Below are 22,356 nucleotides of genomic sequence, written 5' to 3'. Positions count from 1 at the left end.
CTACCTTCATTCTGTCATCAGACACACCAGGTGGACTGCCACAAGGACCTTGTGGCGCAATGGTAGCGCATCTGACTCCAGATCAGAAGGTTGCGTGTTCAAATCACGTCGGGGTCATGTTTGCTTTTCCCACTCTGAAATACAAAATTGCTCTTCAGTATCTCGTTATTTCAACCTGACTGCATCTTTGTGCTCTGGGCCTAGTTGTTCTGGCGTTTCGAATGTAAGCTTTGCAGCAGGGAAGTATCATATTGACAGACACCCATGAAGGACATGGTCAACCTTTAAAGCAGGCCAATCTCTATGTTTTACTGGATGCAGCAGAAGTATTTCCTCTTTACCATCTCTTCAAGTGGGCCTGACTGATGTGCTGTTTTGTGCACGCTACGTGGGCTTTGTAAAACATACCTCTGCCATTTGCATGGCCTCCTAGCGCTGTCAATATTTTCGTGTAATCGCTGAATGCTGCACTGACCTGGGAACTCTAGGTGTGACTAAAGGATATATGCTGGGGCCCCGAAAGGGGGTCGGCAGTCTAGTGGCAATGCCCATCACTTTGCAGTTTGGGTTTGTGAGTTCAGGTACCGGTCTGGTGTCGGAAACCTGTAAGCGCCCTCCCAATCAACTGTCGGTCCAGGATTGTGAGGATTTCCCCTTATACTGGTCTCAGTAGACACATTTCCATTTTACTTTTTCACTCTCGCATTGCCTATTTCTCTCTCTGTCATAGTTACATTATAGACAAGAGAGACATTGTCAGCGAGAGGGCTTCACAGCACCTTCCCCCCTTTCCCTAAGTGCATTGCAAGGGGCTCTGGGAGGCGTGCACATTTGTCTGAAACACAAAGATCCACTGGCAATAAAAAGCGTAGGTCCCTAGTTTGCATTTCTTAGAATTTGAGGTGACACTATGAGTTGTCTCGGGCGTGACTGTACCTTTCATAGGAGATGTGCTAATCCCCAAACCCTCTTCCTTTGTCCCAGTAATCTGTCTTAGTGCCTCTAGCAAGTTGTTTTCTGAAACAAAGCTTACCTGAACATCCTGTAAAATTGGTAACTTTTCAGTAGCAGTACAGTGCAGTATATAGCATTCCTGTTGCGCACAGCATCTAGATCCAAAAATTGCTTACTCTACCCCAGAAATTAGAATTCACCCAGTCAAACAGAGGGATCTATAAAGAGCATGGCAAGTAGTTAACATAAGCTACTTCCCCCAAGTTCTCTTGGTGCACTCTGCTGCCCTCTTTTAACAGAAGAATGCAACTGCAGGTCTTGCTTCTCAGCAAGGTACCTACATATAGAAACCTTGGTGCACTCTTGCTAAATCTGCTGGAATGTGTCTTCTATTGTGCCCAAGGTGGTTGTGTATTTGGGGACTCAGGGAAGCAAGGGAGCAGTCTAATGCACTGCAGTGCTAAGAGAAGCATGCCTTTTTCAGAAAAAAGTTCAGGTTTTCTGCAAATCAGAAAAAAATAGCAATGCAATCAGGCCAAAGGCAGAACACACATGCCAGTGAGTCTCTGTGGCACAAATGGTTAGCGCGTTCGGCTGTTAACCGAAAAGACGCTGCTGTTTTTGGCACAAAGACACAGAGTGTTCCACTCAGTAAACCTGAGTCATTTCTCCCGTGTTCTCTGGGTTCAGCCTACTGTCCCCTTTTAACACAAGTGCGCAACTGTGGCTTTCTCCTCATAGCAAGTTATGCCTACACAGAGGACATTTGGTGCACTGTTGATGGGCTCTGTCCTCTACTAAATCCCCTGTGTTTGTGGATTAGGGGAGGTAGGGAAGTGCTTGATACCCTGATTTGCTGTGGGAAATAGAGCTATTTTAGAAATATTTTCAGGTTGCCTGGGAAGCATAAGCAAACAGCACACCAATCACGCCCCAGTGTAAGCACTGCATGAGTCTCTGTGGCGCAATCGGTTAGCGCGTTCGGCTGTTAACCGAAAGGATGGTGGTTCAAGCCCACCCAGGGACGATGCATTTTGGCTCAAAAATTCAGCATGACCAACTATGAACTTCTGTTTAACTCTCGCAGGTCTCGTCTGCTGACGTCCAAAAAATCCAATAAACTGTAAGCAATTCTTCTCGCTTGCTTTAGTTTTTCAAAACTTGCCATTCAATTCATAAACATCAAGACTTCATGGGAAGGGTTTGGCTGCAGCGTGTACTGATGCACAGAAGGAAGCTATCCTAGCCAGTCTACTTAAAGAAGCAATGAGGCTCTGCAGGTGCATGTACGTCTCCTACCTTTATTCTGTCATCAGACACACCAGGTGGACTGCCACAAGGACCTCGTGGCGCAATGGTAGCGCGTCTGACTCCAGATCAGAAAGTTGCGTGTTCAAATCACGTCAGGGTCATATTTGCTTTTCCCACTCTGAAATACAAAATTGCTCTTCAGTATCTCGTTATTTCAACCTGACTGCATCTTTATGCTCTGGGCCTAGTTGTTCTGGCGTTTCGAATGTAAGCTTTGCAGCAGGGAAGTATCATATTGACAGACACCCATGAAGGACATGGTCAACCTTTAAAGCAGGCCAATCTCTATGTTTTACTGGATGCAGCAGAAGTATTTCCTCTTTACCATCTCTTCAAGTGGGCCTGACTGATGTGCTGTTTTGTGCACGCTATGTGGGCTTTGTAAAGCATACCTCTGCCATTTGCATGGCCTCCTAGCGCTGTCAATATTTTCGTGTAATCGCTGAATGCTGCACTGTCCTGGGAACTCTAGGTGTGACTAAAGGATATATGTTGGGGCCCCGAAAGGGGGTCGGCAGTCTAGTGGCAATGCCCATCACTTTGCAGTTTGGGTTTGTGAGTTCAGGTACCGGTCTGGTGTCGGAAACCTGTAAGCGCCCTCCCAATCAACTGTCGGTCCTGGATTGTGAGGATTTCCCCTTATACTGGTCTCAGTAGACACATTTCCATTTTACTTTTTCACTCTCGTATTGCCTATTTCTCTCTCTCTCATAGATACATTATAGACAAGAGAGACATTGTCAGTGAGAGGGTTGCACAGCACCTTCCCCCATTTCCCTAAGTGCACTGCATGGGGCTCTGGGAGGCGTGCACATTTGTCTGAAACACAAAGAACCACTGGCAATAAAAGGCGTAGGACCCCAGTTCGCATTTCTTAGAATTTGAGGAGGCACTCAGAGTTGTCTCGGGCGTGACTGTACCTTTCATAGGAGATGTGCTAATCCCAAAACCCTCTTCCTTTGTCCCAGTAATCTGTCCTAGGGCCTCTAGCAAGTTGTTTTCTGAAACAAAGCTTACCTGAACATCCTGTAAAATTGGTAACTTTTCAGTAGCAGTACAGTGCAGTATATAGCATTCCTGTTGCGCACAGCATCTAGATCCAAAAATTGCTTACTCTACCCCAGAAATTAGAATTCACCCAGTCAAATAGAGGGATCTATAAAGATCATGGCAAGTAGTTAACATAAGCTACTTCCCCCAAGTTCTCTTGGTGCACTCTGCTGCCCTCTTTTAACAGAAGAATGCAACTGCAGGTCTTGCTTCTCAGCAAGGTACCTACATATAGAAACCTTGGTGCACTCTTGCTAAATCTGCTGGAATGTGTCTTCTATTGTGCCCAAGGTGGTTGTGTATTTGGGGACTCAGGGAAGCAAGGGAGCAGTCTAATGGACTGCAGTGCTAAGAGAGGCATGCCTTTTTCAGAAAAAAGTTCAGGTTTTCTGCCAATCAGAAAAAAATAGCAATGCAATCAGGCCAAAGGCAGAACACACATGCCAGTGAGTCTCTGTGGCACAATTGGTTAGCGCGTTCGGCTGTTAACCGAAAAGACGCTGCTGTTTTTGGCACAAAGACACAGAGTGTTCCACTCAGTAAACCTGAGTCATTTCTCCCGTGTTCTCTGGGTTCAGCCTACTGTCCCCTTTTAACACAAGTGCGCAACTGTGGCTTTCTCCTCATAGCAAGTTATGCCTACACAGAGGACATTTGGTGCACTGTTGATGGGCTCTGTCCTCTACTAAATCCCCTGTGTTTGTGGATTAGGGGAGGTAGGGAAGTGCTTGATACCCTGATTTGCTGTGGGAAATAGAGCTATTTTAGAAATATTTTCAGGTTGCCTGGGAAGCATAAGCAAACAGCACACCAATCAGGCCCCAGTGTAAGCACTGCATGAGTCTCTGTGGCGCAATCGGTTAGCGCGTTCGGCTGTTAACCGAAAGGTTGGTGGCTCAAGCCTACCCAGGGACGATGCATTTTGGCTCAAAAATTCAGCATGACCAACTATGGACTTCTGTTTACCTCTCGCAGGTCTCGTCTGCTGACGTCCAAAAAATCCAATAAACTGCAAGCAATTCTTCTCGCTTGCTTTAGTTTTTCAAAACTTGCCATTCAATTCATAAACATCAAGACTTCATGGGAAGGGTTTGGCTGCAGCGTGTACTGATGCACAGAAGGAAGCTATCCTAGCCAGTCTACTTAAAGAAGCAATGAGGCTCTGCACGTGCATGTACGTCTCCTACCTTTATTCTGTCATCAGACACACCAGGTGGAGTGCCGCATGGACCTCGTGGCGCAATGGTAGCGCGTCTGACTCCAGATCAGAAGGTTGCGTGTTCAAATCACATCGGGGTCATACTTGCTTTTCCCACTCTGAAATACAAAATTGCTCTTCAGTATCTCGTTTTTCAACCTGACTGCATCTTTGTGCTCTGGGCCTAGTTGTTCTGGCGTTTCGAATGTAAGCTTTGCAGCAGGGAAGTATCATATTGACAGACACCCATGAAGGACATGGTCAACCTTTAAAGCAGGCCAATCTCTATGTTTTACTGGATGCAGCAGAAGTATTTCCTCTTTACCATCTCTTCAAGTGGGCCTGACTGATGTGCTGTTTTGTGCACGCTACGTGGGCTTTGTAAAGCATACCTCTGCCATTTGCATGGCCTCCTAGCGCTGTCAATATTTTCGTGTAATCGCTGAATGCTGCACTGTCCTGGGAACTCTAGGTGTGACTAAAGGATATATGCTGGGGCCCCGAAAGGGGGTCGGCAGTCTAGTGGCAATGCCCATCACTTTGCAGTTTGGGTTTGTGAGTTCAGGTACCGGTCTGGTGTCGGAAACCTGTAAGCGCCCTCCCAATCAACTGTCGGTCCTGGATTGTGAGGATTTCCCCTTATACTGGTCTCAGTAGACACATTTCCATTTTACTTTTTCACTCTCGCATTGCCTATTTCTCTCTCTCTCATAGATACATTATAGACAAGAGAGACATTGTCAGCGAGAGGGTTGCACAGCACCTTCCCCCATTTCCCTAAGTGCATTGCAAGGGGCTCTGGGAGGCGTGCACATTTGTCTGAAACACAAAGATCCACTGGCAATAAAAAGCGTAGGTCCCTAGTTTGCATTTCTTAGAATTTGAGGTGACACTCAGAGTTGTCTTGGGCGTGACTGTACCTTTCATAGGAGATGTGCTAATCCCCAAACCCTCTTCCTTTGTCCCAGTAATCTGTCTTAGTGCCTCTAGCAAGTTGTTTTCTGAAACAAAGCTTACCTGAACATCCTGTAAAATTGGTAACTTTTCAGTAGCAGTACAGTGCAGTATATAGCATTCCTGTTGCGCACAGCATCTAGATCCAAAAATTGCTTACTCTACCCCAGAAATTAGAATTCACCCAGTCAAACAGAGGGATCTATAAAGAGCATGGCAAGTAGTTAACATAAGCTACTTCCCCCCAGGGCTGTCAGAAGATGTGGTGAGGCCCGGGGCAAAACATTTGGTGAGGCCCCCTTACAGTTTTTTGCACTCGGCCAGCGGCGGCATATCCGCACACAGGAGACTTGAGAAATCTACCCTTGAGTTTGTGTGCAGGATCCCAAATGTGGTTTAGTACTACTTTCTCTACTGAAGAAAGGTTCATGCCAGACTAACTTTTTTATCATATGAATAAATATATATAAGATGGCATGAGCTCTCCACTGCGCCACCTCCAATTCTCTGAGGGTCAATCACTTTTCCAAGCAAAGAGTTGAGGGCAGATCTCTTTCTTCGGCTGGGGCCTCCCTCTGGAAACAGCCTCCCTGCCTCGCTAAAAACGAGGAGCACCATCTCCGGTTCCGGAAGCACCCCAAGACCTGTTTATTTGCTTCTGCCTTCTTTCTTCCTCTCCCTTGCTGATCACCTGCCTGATCCATGCACTGGTCACCTGGTCAAGCTCTGAATTCGGGCTCAGGTCCCTGCCTGTTCGTCCTATTGCAATCCCGCACTGCCTCTTGGCTCCCCTGCACTTGTGGTCTGTATCTGTTGTATCTGTAACCCTACAGTCCCCGCTCTTGCTCGTATTGTCCACCCGTTGGCTACACTTATGAGTACTCACACTTGCCACCAGTTGGCTGCACTCTTGTTTCTACTTTGTTCCTGCACTTCTGCATCCTACCCCACCCTCGGCACTTCTCCCCTCCCCATTCCCTGCTCTTGTACGATCTGAATGACACAAGGCCTAGTAAGATCTGTGTTTTGTCCTACTCTTTTGTTTCTCCCTCCTTGCCTTGTCGCGCCTAGAAACACTTGCGTACAGGCACGTTATAAATGCCATATCATATAATTAAGGAGCACCCTGCCCCTGTTTGCGCATTAAAACACACACCATACACAGTGACAAATGATGTACAGTGGAGGCTGGTACATTTCTGAACTTAAGAGGCTTAAATGTTTGTTCCAATTAGTCAGGATCAACAGAGCACAGTGAGGGAGCCCAAACCAAAGGGTGGCTTGGGGGGGGGGTTCTCACTCCCAAGAAAATGTTTGAAACATTGGGTTAAAAGTATGCATTTTATAGCACTTTCTTTGCAAAATTGGGTAGAAATCCACACAGTTTGCAATTGGTTTTGTATGGAAGCACATGGAAATTCCCAATAGTTGCAAATCACAAATTGTGCATAGGAACATTTTCCAATACATTTCATGCCGCCTTTCCAATCGAGATATGCTAGTATAAAAATATATTCATGCTGGTTGTTCTAATTATGTTGAAGCAGGCTGCATCAATATGTGCCATTATTACCATGTACGGATTCCCAACCAGTAAAAATGCCATGCCACAGAAAGTATATCCAGGCTGACTGTGTACCATAAGTGTTATTACTGGCTAGATTGGCCTACATTCAAAGTGGGCCAATTTAGCCAAGTAGTATGTTTGCTTTAACCTTGATGCATAGTCCTGTGCATCAAGGGTAAAGCAAAAAGAGCACTGGCAATGCTAACAGTTTGGGCATTTGTGTAGGCATGGCAAAGGCACTTCTGTATTGGTATTAGCTGGCCATTGATAGTGCCAGTGCAAAATGGTTTGAGTACCTGAGCAGCTAATAGCAGTGCCTCGTAAATGCCTAATACTTATACATAAGCCAAAACTGTTGGCTTTGCCAATGCTTATTTTTAAAAGAATTTCAGCAAAAGACATGCAGGGTGTTTTTAAATTGAGTGGCCAAAAGCAGACCTGATTAAGACATTTTTATTACACCAGTTACGTGTTTACAACTCCAATGAAGTCATGAACTCTTAGAAGACTCCTTTGAGGAAACACTTGCAGGCACATTGAGGGCAAAGTTTGATGGCTAGCCATGTTTAAAGCTAGCCCAAAGAGTTCCAGTGAGGAGTTGTTTTGGGTGGGGAGGACAGGGACTGGGTGAGAATGCCATAGGGATAAGCATGGCCATGAGAAGTCATTTCACTGTTAGCACCTGCATTCATATCCATACACTTTTAGGTAATTGAAATTGTGATGTGGGGTTAGCACTTGCATGCTAGGGGAGTGATTAGAAGGGAAGTGGTGACATGAGACATCTCATTCTCACAGCAGTCCTTAAGTGTGATGTTTCAGAAATGAAGGCAAGAGGTAGCTGCTTGTAACATTGAAGCTTCACCAGAATAGTCTCATTCGAAAAGTGGAAAGATTTTAGGTGCCCCCACACAAGGAAGTTTGCCCCTTCCTCACAGCTACTGACGTTAGCACCTCTCCCAACATTTGAAGTATTAGTCCCCTTTCCCCCCTGACATTTTAGCCTAGGTGCACCTCTGATGCCATGAGCCCACCCCTTAATGAAGTGGCCCCCAGGGTGGCTACATTTAGGGGTGGTGCTGAACACACACTCACAAAAAACACTTTCACCCATGCATTCAACCACCAGTTACACAACTCCATACATGCATGTATACATAAAACCAAACACAGCATTGACACAAACATCAACATGCACGCATGCATTCATACATACATACTAATTTAATTTAAATACACATACACACTTTTAATTTAAAATAAAAAACACTCACCTTACCTCCATGCACCCTTAAAAAGCATCCACGCAGCCGACACGTAGACATGCTGCCTGACAAGAGAGAACTCCTCTCCCATCAGTCAGCGGGGTCACGCTGAGCAATGTGAACACACTGACTGACAATAGAGAACTCCTCTCCCATCAGGCAGCGTGGTCACGCTGAGCAACGTGAACACACTGACTGACAAGAGAGAACTCCTCTCCCATCAGTCAGCGTGGTCACGCTGAGCAACGTGAACACACTGATTGACAAGCGAGGAGTCCTCTCTAATCAAGATGAACACACTGACTGACAGGAGAACTCTCCTGTCAGTCAGCGTGGTCATGCTGAGCAACGTGAACACACTGACTGACAAGAGAGAACTCCTCTCCCATCAGTCAGTGTGGTCACACTGACAACATAACACACTGACTGACAAGAGAGAACTCCTCTCCTGTCAGTCAGCATGGTCATGCTGAGCAACGTGAACACTGACTGACGAGAGAGAACTCCTCTCCCATCAGTCAGCGTGGTCACACTGACAACATGAACACACTGACTGACAAGAGAAAACTCCTCTCCTGTCAGTCAGCGTGGTCATGCTGAGCAACTTGAACACACTGACTGACAAGAGAGAACTCCTCTCCTGTCAGTCAGCATGATCACGCTGACATGAACATACTGACTGACAGGAGAGGAGTCCTCTCCCATCAGTCAGTGTGGTCACACTGACAACATGAACACACTGACTGACAAGAGAGAACTCCTCTCCCATCAGTCAGCGTGGTCACACTGACAACATGAACATACTGACTGACAAGAGAGAACTCCTCTCCTGTCAGTCAGCATGATCACACTGACATGAACATACTGACTGACAGGAGAGGAGTCCTCTCCCATCAGTCAGTGTGGTCACACTGACAACATGAACACACTGGCTGACAAGAGAGAACTCCTCTCCCATCAGTCAGCGTGGTCACACTGACAACATGAACATACTGACTGACAAGAGAGAACTCCTCTCCTGTCAGTCAGCATGATCACGCTGACATGAACATACTGACTGACAGGAGAGGAGTCCTCTCCCATCAGTCAGCGCGGTCACACTGACAACATGAACACACTGACTGACAAGAGAGAATTCCTCTCCTGTCAGTCAGTGTGGTCACGCTGAGCAACCTGAACACACTGACTGACGAGAGAGAACTCCTCTCCCATCAGTCAGCGTGGTCACACTGACAACATGAACACACTGACTGATAAGAGAGAACTCCTCTCCTGTCAGTCAGTGTGGTCACGCTGAGCAACGTGAACACACTGACTGACAGGAGAGGAGTCCTCTCTTGTCAGTCAGCGTGTCCACGTTTTCAGCTGAATGACGGGAGGCAGCAGAGCTCACTTCTGAGCCCTGCTGTCTCCCATTATTTTGCTGTTTGTTGCGGAGCCAAACGGCTTCACAAGAAACAGCAAAATCATTGCAGGGGCAGCACAGTCCCCCGTGTGAATAAAGGACATGGGAGACTGTGCTGCCTTCCACTTAGGAGAGGGGGCCGCGAGGCCCCCAGCAAGCGCGAGGCCCGGGGCAGTTTGCCCCCCCTGCACCCACCTCGTGACGGCCCTGCTTCCCCCAAGTTCTCTTGGTGCACTCTGCTGCCCTCTTTTAACAGAAGAATGCAACTGCAGGTCTTGCTTCTCAGCAAGGTACCTACATATAGAATCCTTGGTGCACTCTTGCTAAATCTGCTGCAATGTGTCTTCTATTGTGCCCAAGGTGGTTGTGTATTTGGGGACTCAGGGAAGCAAGGGAGCAGTCTAATGCACTGCAGTGCTAAGAGAGGCATGCCTTTTTCAGAAAAAAGTTCAGGTTTTCTGCCAATCAGAAAAAAATAGCAATGCAATCAGGCCAAAGGCAGAACACACATGCCAGTGAGTCTCTGTGGCGCAATTGGTTAGCGCGTTCGGCTGTTAACCGAAAAGACGCTGCTGTTTTGGGCACAAAGACACAGAGTGTTCCACTCAGTAAACCTGAGTCATTTCTCCCGTGTTCTCTGGGTTCAGCCTACTGTCCCCTTTTAACACAAGTGCGCAACTGTGGCTTTCTCCTCATAGCAAGTTATGCCTACACAGAGGGCATTTGGTGCACTGTTGATGGGCTCTGTCCTCTACTAAATCCCCTGTGTTTGTGGATTACGGGAGGTAGGGAAGTGCTTGATACCCTGATTTGCTGTGGGAAATAGAGCTATTTTAGAAATATTTTCAGGTTGCCTGGGAAGCATAAGCAAACAGCATACCAATCAGGCCCCAGTGTAAGCACTGCATGAGTCTCTGTGGCGCAATCGGTTAGCGCGTTCGGCTGTTAACCGAAAGGTTGGTGGCTCAAGCCCACCCAGGGACGATGCATTTTGGCTCAAAAATTCAGCATGACCAACTATGAACTTCTGTTTACCTCTCGCAGGTCTCGTCTGCTGACGTCCAAAAAATCCAATAAACTGCAAGCAATTCTTCTCGCTTGCTTTAGTTTTTCAAAACTTGCCATTCAATTCATAAACATCAAGACTTCATGGGAAGGGTTTGGCTGCAGCGTGTACTGATGCACAGAAGGAAGCTATCCTAGCCAGTCTACTTAAAGAAGCAATGAGGCTCTGCAGGTGCATGTACGTCTCCTACCTTTATTCTGTCATCAGACACACCAGGTGGACTGCCACAAGGACCTCGTGGCGCAATGGTAGCGCGTCTGACTCCAGATCAGAAGGTTGCGTGTTCAAATCACGTCGGGGTCATATTTGCTTTTTCCCACTCTGAAATACAAAATTGCTCTTCAGTATCTCGTTATTTCAACCTGACTGCATCTTTGTGCTCTGGGCCTAGTTGTTCTGGCGTTTCGAATGTAAGCTTTGCAGCAGGGAAGTATCATATTGACAGACACCCATGAAGGACATGGTCAACCTTTAAAGCAGGCCAATCTCTATGTTTTACTGGATGCAGCAGAAGTATTTCCTCTTTACCATCTCTTCAAGTGGGCCTGACTGATGTGCTGTTTTGTGCACGCTACGTGGGCTTTGTAAAGCATACCTCTGCCATTTGCATGGCCTCCTAGCGCTGTCAATATTTTCGTGTAATCGCTGAATGCTGCACTGTCCTGGGAACTCTAGGTGTGACTAAAGGATATATGCTGGGGCCCCGAAAGGGGGTCGGCAGTCTAGTGGCAATGGGCATCACTTTGCAGTTTGGGTTTGTGAGTTCAGGTACCGGTCTGGTGTCGGAAACCTGTAAGCGCCCTCCCAATCAACTGTCGGTCCTGGATTGTGAGGATTTCCCCTTATACTGGTCTCAGTAGACACATTTCCATTTTACTTTTTCACTCTCGCATTGCCTATTTCTCTCTCTCTCATAGATACATTATAGACAAGAGAGACATTGTCAGCGAGAGGGTTGCACAGCACCTTCCCCCATTTCCCTAAGTGCATTGCAAGGGGCTCTGGGAGGCGTGCACATTTGTCTGAAACACAAAGATCCACTGGCAATAAAAGGCGTAGGACCCCAGTTCGCATTTCTTAGAATTTGAGGAGGCACTCAGAGTTGTCTCGGGCGTGACTGTACCTTTCATAGGAGATGTGCTAATCCCCAAACCCTCTTCCTTTGTCCCAGTAATCTGTCCTAGGGCCTCTAGCAAGTTGTTTTCTGAAACAAAGCTTACCTGAACATCCTGTAAAATTGGTAACTTTTCAGTAGCAGTACAGTGCAGTATATAGCATTCCTGTTGCGCACAGCATCTAGATCCAAAAATTGCTTACTCTACCCCAGAAATTAGAATTCACCCAGTCAAACAGAGGGATCTATAAAGAGCATGGCAAGTAGTTAACATAAGCTACTTCCCCCAAGTTCTCTTGGTGCACTCTGCTGCCCTCTTTTAACAGAAGAATGCAACTGCAGGTCTTGCTTCTCAGCAAGGTACCTACATATAGAATCCTTGGTGCACTCTTGCTAAATCTGCTGGAATGTGTCTTCTATTGTGCCCAGGGTGGTTGTGTATTTGGGGACTCAGGGAAGCAAGGGAGCAGTCTAATGCACTGCAGTGCTAAGAGAGGCATGCCTTTTTCAGAAAAAAGTTCAGGTTTTCTGCCAATCAGAAAAAAATAGCAAATCAATCAGGCCAAAGGCAGAACACACATGCCAGTGAGTCTCTGTGGCGCAATTGGTTAGCGCGTTCGGCTGTTAACCGAAAAGACACTGCTGTTTTTGGCACAAAGACACAGAGTGTTCCACTCAGTAAACCTGAGTCATTTCTCCCGTGTTCTCTGGGTTCAGCCTACTGTCCCCTTTTAACACAAGTGCGCAACTGTGGCTTTCTCCTCATAGCAAGTTATGCCTACACAGAGGACATTTGGTGCACTGTTGATGGGCTCTGTCCTCTACTAAATCCCCTGTGTTTGTGGATTAGGGGAGGTAGGGAAGTGCTTGATACCCTGATTTGCTGTGGGAAAAAGAGCTATTTTAGAAATATTTTCAGGTTGCCTGGGAAGCATAAGCAAACAGCACACCAATCAGGCCCCTGTGTAAGAACTGCATGAGTCTCTGTGGCGCAATCGGTTAGCGCGTTCGGCTGTTAACCAAAAGGTTGGTGGTTCAAGCCCACCCAGGGACGATGCATTTTGGCTCAAACATTCAGCATGACCAACTATGAACTTCTGTTTACCTCTCGCAGGTCTGGTCTGCTGACGGCCAAAAAATCCAATAAACTGTAAGCAATTCTTCTCGCTTGCTTTAGTTTTTCAAAACTTGCCATTCAATTCATAAACATCAAGACTTCATGGGAAGGGTTTGGCTGCAGCGTGTACTGATGCACAGAAGGAAGCTATCCTAGCCAGTCTACCTAAAGAAGCAATGAGGCTCTGCAGGTGCATGTACGTCTCCTACCTTTATTCTGTCATCAGACACACCAGGTGGATTGCCACAAGGACCTCGTGGCGCAATGGTAGCGCGTCTGACTCCAGATCAGAAGGTTGTGTGTTCAAATCACGTCGGGGTCATACTTCCTTTTCCCACTCTGAAATACAAAATTGCTCTTCAGTATCTCGTTATTTCAACCTGACTGCATCTTTGTGCTCTGGGCCTAGTTGTTCTGGCGTTTCGAATGTAAGCTTTGCAGCAGGGAAGTATCATATTGACAGACACCCATGAAGGACATGGTCAACCTTTAAAGCAGGCCAATCTCTATGTTTTACTGGATGCAGCAGAAGTATTTCCTCTTTACCATCTCTTCAAGTGGGCCTGACTGATGTGCTGTTTTGTGCACGCTACGTGGGCTTTGTAAAGCATACCTCTGCCATTTGCATGGCCTCCTAGCGCTGTCAATATTTTCGTGTAATCGCTGAATGCTGCACTGTCCTGGGAACTCTAGGTGTGACTAAAGGATATATGCTGGGGCCCCGAAAGGGGGTCGGCAGTCTAGTGGCAATGCCCATCACTTTGTAGTTTGGGTTTGTGAGTTCAGGTACCGGTCTGGTGTCGGAAACCTGTAAGCGCCCTCCCAATCAACTGTCGGTCCTGGATTGTGAGGATTTCCCCTTATACTGGTCTCAGTAGACACATTTCCATTTTACTTTTTCACTCTCGCATTGCCTATTTCTCTCTCTCTCATAGATACATTATAGACAAGAGAGACATTGTCAGCGAGAGGGTTGCACAGCACCTTCCCCCATTTCCCTAAGTGCATTGCATGGGGCTCTGGGAGGCGTGCACATTTGTCTGAAACACAAAGATCCACTGGCAATAAAAGGCGTAGGACCCCAGTTCGCATTTCTTAGAATTTGAGGAGGCACTCAGAGTTGTCTCGGGCGTGACTGTACCTTTCATAGGAGATGTGCTAATCCCCAAACCCTCTTCCTTTGTCCCAGTAATCTGTCCTAGGGCCTCTAGCAAGTTGTTTTCTGAAACAAAGCTTACCTGAACATCCTGTAAAATTGGTAACTTTTCAGTAGCAGTACAGTGCAGTATATAGCATTCCTGTTGCGCACAGCATCTAGATCCAAAAATTGCTTACTCTACCCCAGAAATTAGAATTCACCCAGTCAAACAGAGGGATCTATAAAGATCATGGCAAGTAGTTAACATAAACTACTTCCCCCAAGTTCTCTTGGTGCACTCTGCTGCCCTCTTTTAACAGAAGAATGCAACTGCACGTCTTGCTTCTCAGCAAGGTACCTACATATAGAATCCTTGGTGCACTCTTGCTAAATCTGCTGGAATGTGTCTTCTATTGTGCCCAAGGTGGTTGTGTATTTGGGGACTCAGGGAAGCAAGGGAGCAGTCTAATGCACTGCAGTGCTAAGAGAGGCATGCCTTTTTCAGAAAAAAGTTCAGGTTTTCTGCCAATCAGAAAAAAATAGCAATGCAATCAGGCCAAAGGCAGAACACACATGCCAGTGAGTCTCTGTGGCACAATTGGTTAGCGCGTTCGGCTGTTAACCGAAAAGACGCTGCTGTTTTTGGCACAAAGACACAGAGTGTTCCACTCAGTAAACCTGAGTCATTTCTCCCGTGTTCTCTGGGTTCAGCCTACTGTCCCCTTTTAACACAAGTGCGCAACTGTGGCTTTCTCCTCATAGCAAGTTATGCCTACACAGAGGACCTTTGGTGCACTGTTGATGGGCTCTGTCCTCTACTAAATCCCCTGTGTTTGTGGATTAGGGGAGGTAGGGAAGTGCTTGATACCCTGATTTGCTGTGGGAAATAGAGCTATTTTAGAAATATTTTCAGGTTGCCTGGGAAGCATAAGCAAACAGCACACCAATCAGGCCCCAGTATAAGCACTGCATGAGTCTCTGTGGCGCAATCGGTTAGCGCATTCGGTTGTTAACCGAAAGGTTGGTGGTTCAAGCCCACCCAGGGACGATGCATTTTGGCTCAAAAATTCAGCATGACCAACTATGAACTTCTGTTTACCTCTCGCAGGTCTCGTCTGCTGACGTCCAAAAAATCCAATAAACTGTAAGCAATTCTTCTCGCTTGATTTAGTTTTTCAAAACTTGCCATTCAATTCATAAACATCAAGACTTCATGGGAAGGGTTTGGCTGCAGCGTGTACTGATGCACAGAAGGAAGCTATCCTAGCCAGTCTACTTAAAGAAGCAATGAGGCTCTGCAGGTGCATGTACGTCTCCTACCTTTATTCTGTCATCAGACACACCAGGTGGATTGCCACAAGGACCTCGTGGCGCAAGGGTAGCGCGTCTGACTCCAGATCCGAAGGTTGTGTGTTCAAATCACGGCGGGGTCATACTTCCTTTTCCCACTCTGAAATACAAAATTGCTCTTCAGTATCTCGTTATTTCAACCTGACTGCATCTTTGTGCTCTGGGCCTAGTTGTTCTGGCGTTTCGAATGTAAGCTTTGCAGCAGGGAAGTATCATATTGACAGACACACATGAAGGACATGGTCAACCTTTAAAGCAGGCCAATCTCTATGTTTTACTGGATGCAGCAGAAGTATTTCCTCTTTACCATCTCTTCAAGTGGGCCTGACTGATGTGCTGTTTTGTGCACGCTACGTGGGCTTTGTAAAGCATACCTCTGCCATTTGCATGGCCTCCTAGCGCTGTCAATATTTTCGTGTAATCGCTGAATGCTGCACTGTCCTGGGAACTCTAGGTGTGACTAAAGGATATATGCTGGGGCCCCGAAAGGGGGTCGGCAGTCTAGTGGCAATGCCCATCACTTTGCAGTTTGGGTTTGTGAGTTCAGGTACGGGTCTGGTGTCGGAAACCTGTAAGCGCCCTCCCAATCAACTGTCGGTCCTGGATTGTGAGGATTTCCCCTTATACTGGTCTCAGTAGACACATTTCCATTTTACTTTTTCACTCTCGCATTGCCTATTTCTCTCTCTCTCATAGTTACATTATAGACAAGAGAGACATTGTCAGCGAGAGGGCTTCACAGCACCTTCCCCCCTTTCCCTAAGTGCATTGCAAGGGGCTCTGGGAGGCGTGCACATTTGTCTGAAACACAAAGATCCACTGGCAATAAAAAGCGTAGGTCCCTAGTTTGCATTTCTTAGAATTTGAGGTGACACTCAGAGTTGTCTCGGGCGTGACTGTACCTTTCATAGGAGATGTGCTAATCCCCAAACCCTCTTCCTTTGTCCCAGTAATCTGTCTTAGTGCCTCTAGCAAGTTGTTTTCTGAAACAAAGCTTACCTGAACATCCTGTAAAATTGGTAACTTTTCAGTAGCAGTACAGTGCAGTATATAGCATTCCTGTTGCGCACAGCATCTAGATCCAAAAATTGCTTACTCTACCCCAGAAATTAGAATTCACCCAGTCAAACAGAGGGATCTATAAAGAGCATGGCAAGTAGTTAACATAAGCAACTTCCCCCAAGTTCTCTTGGTGCACTCTGCTGCCCTCTTTTAACAGAAGAATGCAACTGCAGGTCTTGCTTCTCAGCAAGGTACCTACATATAGAATCCTTGGTGCACTCTTGCTAAATCTGCTGGAATGTGTCTTCTATTGTGCCCAGGGTGGTTGTGTATTTGGGGACTCAGGGAAGCAAGGGAGCAGTCTAATGCACTGCAGTGCTAAGAGAGGCATGCCTTTTTCAGAAAAAAGTTCAGGTTTTCTGCCAATCAGAAAAAAATAGCAATGCAATCAGGCCAAAGGCAGAACACACATGCCAGTGAGTCTCTGTGGCGCAATTGGTTAGCGCGTTCGGCTGTTAACCGAAAAGACGCTGCTGTTTTTGGCACAAAGACACAGAGTGTTCCACTCAGTAAACCTGAGTCATTTCTCCCGTGTTCTCTGGGTTCAGCCTACTGTCCCCTTTTAACACAAGTGCGCAACTGTGGCTTTCTCCTCATAGCAAGTTATGCCTATACAGAGGACATTTGGTGCACTGTTGATGGGCTCTGTCCTCTACTAAATCCCCTGTGTTTGTGGATTAGGGGAGGTAGGGAAGTGCTTGATACCCTGATTTGCTGTGGGAAAAAGAGCTATTTTAGAAATATTTTCAGGTTGCCTGGGAAGCATAAGCAAACAGCACACCAATCAGGCCCCTGTGTAAGAACTGCATGAGTCTCTGTGGCGCAATCGGTTAGCGCGTTTGGCTGTTAACCGAAAGGTTGGTGGATCAAGCCCACCCAGGGACGGTGCATTTTGGCTCAAAAATTCAGCGTGACCAACTATGGACTTCTGTTTACCTCTCGCAGGTCTCGTCTGCTGACGTCCAAAAAATCCAATAAACTGCAAGCACTTCTTCTCGCTTGCTTTAGTTTTTCAAAACTTGCCATTCAATTCATAAACATCAAGACTTCATGGGAAGGGTTTGGCTGCAGCGTGTACTGATGCACAGAAGGAAGCTATCCTAGCCAGTCTACTTAAAGAAGCAATGAGGCTCTGCAGGTGCATGTACGTCTCCTACCTTTATTCTGTCATCAGACACACCAGGTGGACTGCCACAAGGACCTCGTGGCGCAATGGTAGCGCGTCTGACTCCAGATCAGAAGGTTGCGTGTTCAAATCACGTCGGGGTCATATTTGCTTTTTCCCACTCTGAAATACAAAATTGCTCTTCAGTATCTCGTTATTTCAACCTGACTGCATCTTTGTGCTCTGGGCCTAGTTGTTCTGGCGTTTCGAATGTAAGCTTTGCAGCAGGGAAGTATCATATTGACAGACACCCATGAAGGACATGGTCAACCTTTAAAGCAGGCCAATCTCTATGTTTTACTGGATGCAGCAGAAGTATTTCCTCTTTACCATCTCTTCAAGTGGGCCTGACTGATGTGCTGTTTTGTGCACGCTACGTGGGCTTTGTAAAGCATACCTCTGCCATTTGCATGGCCTCCTAGCGCTGTCAATATTTTCGTGTAATCGCTGAATGCTGCACTGTCCTGGGAACTCTAGGTGTGACTAAAGGATATATGTTGGGGCCCCGAAAGGGGGTCGGCAGTCTAGTGGCAATGCCCATCACTTTGTAGTTTGGGTTTGTGAGTTCAGGTACTGGTCTGGTGTCGGAAACCTGTAAGCGCCCTCCCAATCAACTGTCGGTCCTGGATTGTGAGGATTTCCCCTTATACTGGTCTCAGTAGACACATTTCCATTTTACTTTTTCACTCTCGCATTGCCTATTTCTCTCTCTCTCATAGATACATTATAGACAAGAGAGACATTGTCAGCGAGAGGGTTGCACAGCACCTTCCCCCATTTCCCTAAGTGCATTGCATGGGGCTCTGGGAGGCGTGCACATTTGTCTGAAACACAAAGATCCACTGGCAATAAAAAGCGTAGGTCCCCAGTTCGCATTTCTTAGAATTTGAGGAGGCACTCAGAGTTGTCTCGGGCGTGACTGTACCTTTCATAGGAGATGTGCTAATCCCCAAACCCTCTTCCTTTGTCCCAGTAATCTGTCCTAGGGCCTCTAGCAAGTTGTTTTCTGAAACAAAGCTTACCTGAACATCCTGTAAAATTGGTAACTTTTCAGTAGCAGTACAGTGCAGTATATAGCATTCCTGTTGCGCACAGCATCTAGATCCAAAAATTGCTTACTCTACCCCAGAAATTAGAATTCACCCAGTCAAACAGAGGGATCTATAAAGATCATGGCAAGTAGTTAACATAAGCTACTTCCCCCAAGTTCTCTTGGTGCACTCTGCTGCCCTCTTTTAACAGAAGAATGCAACTGCAGGTCTTGCTTCTCAGCAAGGTACCTACATATAGAATCCTTGGTGCACTCTTGCTAAATCTGCTGGAATGTGTCTTCTATTGTGCCCAAGGTGGTTGTGTATTTGGGGACTCAGGGAAGCAAGGGAGCAGTCTAATGCACTGCAGTGCTAAGAGAGGCATGCCTTTTTCAGAAAAAAGTTCAGGTTTTCTGCCAATCAGAAAAAAATAGCAATGCAATCAGGCCAAAGGCAGAACACACATGCCAGTGAGTCTCTGTGGCACAATTGGTTAGCGCGTTCGGCTGTTAACCGAAAAGACGCTGCTGTTTTTGGCACAAAGACACAGAGTGTTCCACTCAGTAAACCTGAGTCATTTCTCCCGTGTTCTCTGGGTTCAGCCTACTGTCCCCTTTTAACACAAGTGCGCAACTGTGGCTTTCTCCTCATAGCAAGTTATGCCTACACAGAGGACCTTTGGTGCACTGTTGATGGGCTCTGTCCTCTACTAAATCCCCTGTGTTTGTGGATTAGGGGAGGTAGGGAAGTGCTTGATACCCTGATTTGCTGTGGGAAATAGAGCTATTTTAGAAATATGTTCAGGTTGCCTGGGAAGCATAAGCAAACAGCACACCAATCAGGCCCCAGTGTTAGCACTGCATGAGTCTCTGTGGCGCAATCGGTTAGCGCGTTCGGCTGTTAACCGAAAGGTTGGTGGTTCAAGCCCACCCAGGGACGATACATTTTGGCTCAAAAATTCAGCATGACCAACTATGAACTTCTGTTTACCTCTCGCAGGTCTCGTCTGCTGACTTCCAAAAAATCCAATAAACTGTAAGCAATTCTTCTCGCTTGCTTTAGTTTTTCAAAACTTGCCATTCAATTCATAAACATCAAGACTTCATGGGAAGGGTTTGGCTGCAGCGTGTACTGATGCACAGAAGGAAGCTATCCTAGCCAGTCTACCTAAAGAAGCAATGAGGCTCTGCAGGTGCATGTACGTCTCCTACCTTTATTCTGTCATCAGACACACCAGGTGGACTGCCACAAGGACCTCGTGGCGCAATGGTAGCGCGTCTGACTCCAGATCAGAAGGTTGTGTGTTCAAATCACGTCGGGGTCATACTTCCTTTTCCCACTCTGAAATACAAAATTGCTCTTCAGTATCTCGTTATTTCAACCTGACTGCATCTTTGTGCTCTGGGCCTAGTTGTTCTGGCGTTTCGAATGTAAGCTTTGCAGCAGGGAAGTATCATATTGACAGACACCCATGAAGGACATGGTCAACCTTTAAAGCAGGCCAATCTCTATGTTTTACTGGATGCAGCAGAAGTATTTCCTCTTTACCATCTCTTCAAGTGGGCCTGACTGATGTGCTGTTTTGTGCACGCTACGTGGGCTTTGTAAAGCATACCTCTGCCATTTGCATGGCCTCCTAGCGCTGTCAATATTTTCGTGTAATCGCTGAATGCTGCACTGTCCTGGGAACTCTAGGTGTGACTATAAAAAGCGTAGGTCCCTAGTTTGCATTTCTTAGAATTTGAGGAGGCACTCAGAGTTGTCTCGGGCGTGACTGTACCTTTCATAGGAGATGTGCTAATCCCCAAACCCTCTTCCTTTGTCCCAGTAATCTGTCTTAGTGCCTCTAGCAAGTTGTTTTCTGAAACAAAGCTTACCTGAACATCCTGTAAAATTGGTAACTTTTCAGTAGCAGTACATTGCAGTATATAGCATTCCTGTTGCGCACAGCATCTAGATCCAAAAATTGCTTACTCTACCCCAGAAATTAGAATTCACCCAGTCAAACAGAGGGATCTATAAAGAGCATGGCAAGTAGTTAACATAAGCTACTTCCCCCAAGTTCTCTTGGTGCACCCTGCTGCCCTCTTTTAACAGAAGAATGCAACTGCAGGTCTTGCTTCTCAGCAAGGTACCTACATATAGAATCCTTGGTGCACTCTTGCTAAATCTGCTGGAATGTGTCTTCTATTGTGCCCAGGGTGGTTGTGTATTTGGGGACTCAGGGAAGCAAGGGAGCAGTCTAATGCACTGTAGTGCTAAGAGAGGCATGCCTTTTTCAGAAAAAAGTTCAGGTTTTCTGCCAATCAGAAAAAAATAGCAATGCAATCAGGCCAAAGGCAGAACACACATGCCAGTGAGTCTCTGTGGCGCAATTGGTTAGCGCGTTCGGCTGTTAACCGAAAAGACGCTGCTGTTTTTGGCACAAAGACACAGAGTGTTCCACTCAGTAAACCTGAGTCATTTCTCCCGTGTTCTCTGGGTTCAGCCTACTGTCCCCTTTTAACACAAGTGCGCAACTGTGGCTTTCTCCTCATAGCAAGTTATGCCTATACAGAGGACATTTGGTGCACTGTTGATGGGCTCTGTCCTCTACTAAATCCCCTGTGTTTGTGGATTAGGGGAGGTAGGGAAGTGCTTGATACCCTGATTTGCTGTGGGAAAAAGAGCTATTTTAGAAATATTTTCAGGTTGCCTGGGAAGCATAAGCAAACAGCACACCAATCAGGCCCCTGTGTAAGAACTGCATGAGTCTCTGTGGCGCAATCGGTTAGCGCGTTCGGCTGTTAACCGAAAGGTTGGTGGATCAAGCCCACCCAGGGACGGTGCATTTTGGCTCAAAAATTCAGCATGACCAACTATGAACTTCAGGTCTCGTCTGCTGACGTCCAAAAAATCCAATAAACTGTAAGCAATTCTTCTCGCTTGCTTTAGTTTTTCAAAACTTGCCATTCAATTCATAAACATCAAGACTTCATGGGAAGGGTTTGGCTGCAGCGTGTACTGATGCACAGAAGGAAGCTATCCTAGCCAGTCTACCTAAAGAAGCAATGAGGCTCTGCAGGTGCATGTACGTCTCCTACCTTTATTCTGTCATCAGACACACCAGGTGGACTGCCGCATGGACCTCGTGGCGCAATGGTCGCGCGTCTGACTCCAGATCCGAAGGTTTCGTGTTCAAATCACGTCGGGGTCATATTTGCTTTTCCCACTCTGAAATATAAAATTGCTCTTCAGTATCTCGTTATTTCAACCTGACTGCATCTTTGTGCTCTGGGCCTAGTTGTTCTAGCGTTTCGAATGTAAACTTTGCAGCAGGGAAGTATCATATTGACAGACACCCATGAAGGACATGGTCAACCTTTAAAGCAGGCCAATCTCTATGTTTTACTGGATGCAGCAGACGTATTTCCTCTTTACCATCTCTTCAAGTGGGCCTGACTGATGTGCTGTTTTGTGCACGCTACGTGGGCTTTGTAAAGCATACCTCTGCCATTTGCATGGCCTCCTAGCGCTGTCAATATTTTCGTGTAATCGCTGAATGCTGCACTGTCCTGGGAACTCTAGGTGTGACTAAAGGATATATGCTGGGTCCCCGAAAGGGGGTCG

General features: G+C 46.6%; 13 non-coding genes across 13 annotated transcripts; all 13 read left to right on the top strand.

Annotated features, from left to right (window-relative positions):
• Positions 1-45: 45 nt before the first annotated feature.
• Positions 46-117, top strand: TRNAW-CCA (transfer RNA tryptophan (anticodon CCA)). Its single transcript has one exon. It is a non-coding gene; the product is annotated as a tRNA-Trp (tRNA).
• A 1,790-nt stretch (positions 118-1,907) lies between these two features.
• On the top strand, positions 1,908-1,981 carry TRNAN-GUU (transfer RNA asparagine (anticodon GUU)). Its single transcript has one exon. It is a non-coding gene; the product is annotated as a tRNA-Asn (tRNA).
• A 313-nt stretch (positions 1,982-2,294) lies between these two features.
• Positions 2,295-2,366, top strand: TRNAW-CCA (transfer RNA tryptophan (anticodon CCA)). Its single transcript has one exon. It is a non-coding gene; the product is annotated as a tRNA-Trp (tRNA).
• Positions 2,367-4,543: 2,177 nt separating this feature from the next.
• On the top strand, positions 4,544-4,615 carry TRNAW-CCA (transfer RNA tryptophan (anticodon CCA)). The gene has a single exon. It is a non-coding gene; the product is annotated as a tRNA-Trp (tRNA).
• Positions 4,616-10,614: 5,999 nt separating this feature from the next.
• TRNAN-GUU (transfer RNA asparagine (anticodon GUU)) lies at positions 10,615-10,688 on the top strand. Its single transcript has one exon. It is a non-coding gene; the product is annotated as a tRNA-Asn (tRNA).
• A 313-nt stretch (positions 10,689-11,001) lies between these two features.
• Positions 11,002-11,073, top strand: TRNAW-CCA (transfer RNA tryptophan (anticodon CCA)). Its single transcript has one exon. It is a non-coding gene; the product is annotated as a tRNA-Trp (tRNA).
• A 1,791-nt stretch (positions 11,074-12,864) lies between these two features.
• On the top strand, positions 12,865-12,938 carry TRNAN-GUU (transfer RNA asparagine (anticodon GUU)). Its single transcript has one exon. It is a non-coding gene; the product is annotated as a tRNA-Asn (tRNA).
• Positions 12,939-13,251: 313 nt separating this feature from the next.
• Positions 13,252-13,323, top strand: TRNAW-CCA (transfer RNA tryptophan (anticodon CCA)). Its single transcript has one exon. It is a non-coding gene; the product is annotated as a tRNA-Trp (tRNA).
• A 1,790-nt stretch (positions 13,324-15,113) lies between these two features.
• On the top strand, positions 15,114-15,187 carry TRNAN-GUU (transfer RNA asparagine (anticodon GUU)). Its single transcript has one exon. It is a non-coding gene; the product is annotated as a tRNA-Asn (tRNA).
• A 2,562-nt stretch (positions 15,188-17,749) lies between these two features.
• TRNAW-CCA (transfer RNA tryptophan (anticodon CCA)) lies at positions 17,750-17,821 on the top strand. The gene has a single exon. It is a non-coding gene; the product is annotated as a tRNA-Trp (tRNA).
• Positions 17,822-19,612: 1,791 nt separating this feature from the next.
• On the top strand, positions 19,613-19,686 carry TRNAN-GUU (transfer RNA asparagine (anticodon GUU)). The gene has a single exon. It is a non-coding gene; the product is annotated as a tRNA-Asn (tRNA).
• A 313-nt stretch (positions 19,687-19,999) lies between these two features.
• TRNAW-CCA (transfer RNA tryptophan (anticodon CCA)) lies at positions 20,000-20,071 on the top strand. The gene has a single exon. It is a non-coding gene; the product is annotated as a tRNA-Trp (tRNA).
• Positions 20,072-21,498: 1,427 nt separating this feature from the next.
• TRNAN-GUU (transfer RNA asparagine (anticodon GUU)) lies at positions 21,499-21,572 on the top strand. The gene has a single exon. It is a non-coding gene; the product is annotated as a tRNA-Asn (tRNA).
• The last annotated feature ends 784 nt before the right edge of the window (positions 21,573-22,356 follow it).

The sequence above is a fragment of the Ambystoma mexicanum genome, chromosome 11, assembly GCF_040938575.1.
Source record: "Ambystoma mexicanum isolate Mex_15411 chromosome 11, UKY_AmexF1_1, whole genome shotgun sequence".
Classification (NCBI taxonomy): domain Eukaryota; kingdom Metazoa; phylum Chordata; class Amphibia; order Caudata; family Ambystomatidae; genus Ambystoma; species Ambystoma mexicanum.
Note: the sequence above shows the minus strand (reverse complement) of the source record. Positions and strands in the feature narration are given on the sequence as shown.